The following is a 4,222-nucleotide window of genomic DNA, read 5'->3' as shown; positions in this document are numbered from 1 at the left end:
GGTTAACATTGTACATTATTGTACAACAATGAATTAGTTATAATTTTTACACAATTAAAGTTTTTTTCAAATGTTAGTTATATTAATGATAAGGGGCTAAAGTTTTAAAATATGTCAAATAAATTCTTAGATTTTCTAAACAAACTACAATTATATTAGCTTTTAGAATCTGCCAATCGAAGTACAGATATAAGCCAAAAATCCATAGAGTTTAAAGTGTTTTTACTCTCTTAGTAAAAGATAATTTTTGTTTTGGTATCATTTTATATCTCTATATGAGTTCTCTACCATAAGTGAAACTTAGAAAATTTTAAATATAGGACAAAAATAAAAGTGACTGATATATTCTAAAAAGAAAAAAAAAATAGAGAAAATTCGGATTAGCCAAAATCGATTTTTTTTTAAAAAAACTATTTGTGTCAATTTGGTAACATCATCTTATAGACCCTTGATACAAACATCTTTGTATGAAAAAGAAAAACATTTTATCTTTTGAAAAAGAGGACCGTATCGCATGATTGGTTATAGAATTTTTTTCATTCTTAATGGCAAGGTAAAAGGTAATGACCTTGATATGACCTTGACTCTAATTTAAAACGGTCAAAACTAATATAACTGATACCATCACATTGTGATATTGTCTTTTTGATTCCGTGAAAATTTCATTAATTTTTAAATACAAGTTTTGTGTGACAGGAATCCTACCTTAAATGAAAAAAAAGATAAATAACAGAACTCATACCACTAATTCTATAGTAAAATAACAAATCGGAAGCACAGAAAGCAGGATCTTTAGAATATCAGATTAGGGAAAAGATGTCATGAAGGAGAAAACATCCCTGTCGATTGTTCACACCTGCAGCTACATGTACTCTTTGTTATGGTGGGTAAAAACATAAAATACCATACAAAAATTATGTATTGGCTAACAATGGAGTATAATGGTTAGTCAGCGCCAAACTTCCTGATAGAATGTACACACTGACAAGGATAATGTACTGGCTACAGAAGTCAACCAAAATAAAGTAATGATGGCATTTTGTTATTCTTTAATACATGTATTTATAAACATGAGACATACCTTAGCTTTTTCCCATTCTAGTTTACGGCTGCCGACCGAATACGTCTTGTTTCCGAAGCGTGGCCACTCTGTGAGCAATGAAAAAGTAAATGCACATGTTGAGATAAATATACAAAATTGCATGTCTCCCTCGTGGCGCAGTTGTTAATAAAAACGTTTGCTCCAGAGTCGCTGAGTAGCGAGTTAATTCAAACATCGCGGGTTCGAATCCTACTTTTGGACATGGAGACTTCGGATGAGACCGTATAAACGGAGGTGCAATGTCGTAGTAGGTGCTTGCACGATAAAAATCCCTCGCTGCTCAATGGCCGGCAGTGACGTGTAAAGGTCAGAATTTGTAACCCACCAGCAGCAAGTCTGGGGGTGGCGTCTCCATACGAGCAAAAAATTCTCAAGAGGTACGTTTAGTAACAACAATACAAATTATATTTAAAGAACATTTTAAGTTGTGTGTGAGTTATCCATGTGTAAATCAAACAGGCTTGACACAGAGGCATATATTACATCATATATAAAAATATGCCTTTGTGCAGGTTTTCTGTGATTACACCCAAATACTTTAACTAAACTAGCCGTATTCATTTTTATTTAATAGTATTTGCATATCTTAAATTAAGAGACAATTTTTGAGAGATAAACAGAATACAGGAGTATTACTGATGAAAAAATGAATACTTGTAATTTTTGATAGACATGCAACTCTTCCTGACCTTCAAAACAGAACTTGATAGAAACTAAACCAAAGTCATTTAATTACTCGTAATTTTTCTTTTCATACCACAAATTAGATGAATCTCCCATTGTCCATTTGAAGGACAGTTGATAAGCCCTGGTCCTTTTATTGTGTACTTATCTTTACACTTTATATTCAGCTGTCTATAGATTCCTATTGCATCCCATCTCTCCACACTATCCATGTCAGCGCCATCTACATCCGGTGGGAGTCCACAGTCTGAAACAATAAAGATGTGATTCATTATTCAGAACTATGTTTACAATGTACTATGGATAAAAAATCTAACTCTCAATAATTTAATTTCTGTAACATGTTTCTGTTAATCTTTACAATTGAACGCACCCGGTGAATCGTAAACATTAACGATATTAGAGCTCGCGTCCTGTCGCGGGTGTGGATAATTTGCTTAACTTTATACACAATGTGTAAAATGTAAATGAAAGTTACATCGATGTCATTGGTTGCCTTGGTCTATAGATACAAGTATGCTCTTTGGAAAGGAATGCTCGCTTTTGCGTTGTTCTTGTTTCTGATTTTTTTTCTTTATATTGGTTTTATTATGGAACAGTCTCATCCATAATGACATTCTATTAAGCCAGGCAGCTATATAATTTTTGTAAAGATCTCAAAATAGTCTATAATAACTATTCAAGTTCCCTGATATATTTGGACAAAGCAATTTTTTTTCAATTATTAACTGGTCACCAGTTGCCCGCCTTGCACACTGATTGAACGTCCGTTTTAGAGTCGCGAAGTAAAGAGTTGATTCTTACGGCCCTCTTTGGGACGTGGAGACCAGTCCTTCGGAAGGGATCGTATAAACCGAGGTCCCATTACACAGTTGATATACTAGCACGAAAATGATCCTTCCCTGCTCAATTACCCAAGTACTGAATATAGGACAAATATCGCAGCTCTCCAACGGCAAGTGGTGGCGTCTCCATATACGTGAAAATTCTAGAGAGGGAGGTTAAACAACATACAATCAATGTAGAGTCGGATTCTATGGAGATTAATTCTTACGCCGCGGCTTCGAATCCCACTGCTTAAAGAGGTGACCGGTCCTTAGGGATCCTAAAAACTGGGTTCCGTATAGAGGTACAAAAATGATTTATCTTTTCCAGAAAGATCTCGCTGACTAATACAGGCGTCTCAATGTTAGTTAAAACTCACTGAAAAGGACTTGAAACAAACAAACTTACCTGATAGTTTACATGTATAATTTCCTAGGGATTGTGGAATGCATTTTTCATTGTCTTGACACTTTGCCTCCGAACAAGATCCTGTTATTTTCTGTAAGACATGAAATATTAAGTGAATAATGAATGTCCAGGTATTATTTATTATTGCAGTCATCAAAACAGCTATTTTCTGTTTTATTATTTTGTACTTCTTATACATTGTTTTCTTTTTCTTATTTGAATTAAACACCGTTAGATGCAATATTGAATTTATTATATCATCTCATCAGATACTGGGAGAATATACACTATCGTACATTGTTGCGCTTTCGAGTGCGCGGAACGAATGTTAAGATTTCTTCCAGATCGATGTTGAATGCTGCTTTGAATAATATATATGTTATTTGAAGAGAACATATCTATTATTAAAAGCAGCATTCAACAGAGACTGAGTAATAATCAATATACAAAAAGAGCTCAATGTTACAATGTAAATGAATCATGCATTGATACTAAGTCTAATTGTCGGTAAACAGTTTTGAATTAAAGAAAAAAATCGGATAATGCTAAAATATTTTCTCTTTAAAAGCTGTCCATTCTTATTTCCGCTACTCAAGAAATTGTAACATGTACTTTGTGAATAGCTACCTTTTTTAAAATCCTTTAGTTATCATATCTGATTACAGGTTTTAAATATCCAGATCTATTATGCTATGTAATGTACTAAAACACGAAGAATTACAGGAGATTTTTCTAACAACAATCGGAACACAGATGAAATTCGTGTTAAGGATTTAAGGGGTCCGACTCTAGTTTTCATTGTGCAATAAATGTATTTCGTGCATCATAGTTAAATAGAGAGTATTTACTATTTTAAAGCAACTTTTTTCACTTGATTAAGAGAATTAAACACAATTAAGAAATAACAGGTTTAAAAATGTAATTACAAATTTATATAACGGAATTTTTAAACTGTTTCGCAACTGATAGGTAGGTTGACGTTGTTATGGTGCGTTGTTGACGTAATGATAAACTGAAGCTCTGACAGAAAGGGGTAATAAAAATGTTATTAAATAAAAAGTAATAAACATACGCTCTTGAAATTTACTACATAGGAATTTGATAATATCTTCATCATATTTTATTATTTTTTGTATAAATCCTATGCATGCGTCATATTTTGTAGCACTCTATAATAACAGGAAAATTCGTTTATTTTTGGCC

General features: G+C 32.9%; 1 long non-coding RNA gene across 1 annotated transcript; it reads right to left on the bottom strand.

Moving 5' to 3' along the window:
* Positions 1 to 1,080: 1,080 nt before the first annotated feature.
* On the bottom strand, positions 1,081 to 3,103 carry LOC134249644 (uncharacterized). The gene is made up of 3 exons (XR_009988337.1): positions 3,020 to 3,103; positions 1,860 to 2,033; positions 1,081 to 1,149 (listed from the first exon to the last, which is right to left on the bottom strand). It is a non-coding gene; the product is annotated as an uncharacterized LOC134249644 (long non-coding RNA).
* Between the last annotated feature and the right edge of the window lie 1,119 nt (positions 3,104 to 4,222).

This window comes from Saccostrea cucullata, unplaced genomic scaffold, assembly GCF_032062105.1.
Source record: "Saccostrea cucullata isolate Sc308-1 unplaced genomic scaffold, CSIRO_AGI_Scuc_v1 ctg4279, whole genome shotgun sequence".
NCBI lineage: Eukaryota > Metazoa > Mollusca > Bivalvia > Ostreida > Ostreidae > Saccostrea > Saccostrea cuccullata.
The sequence above is the reverse complement of the archived record's forward strand: the minus strand, read 5'-3'. Positions and strand labels throughout refer to the sequence as shown.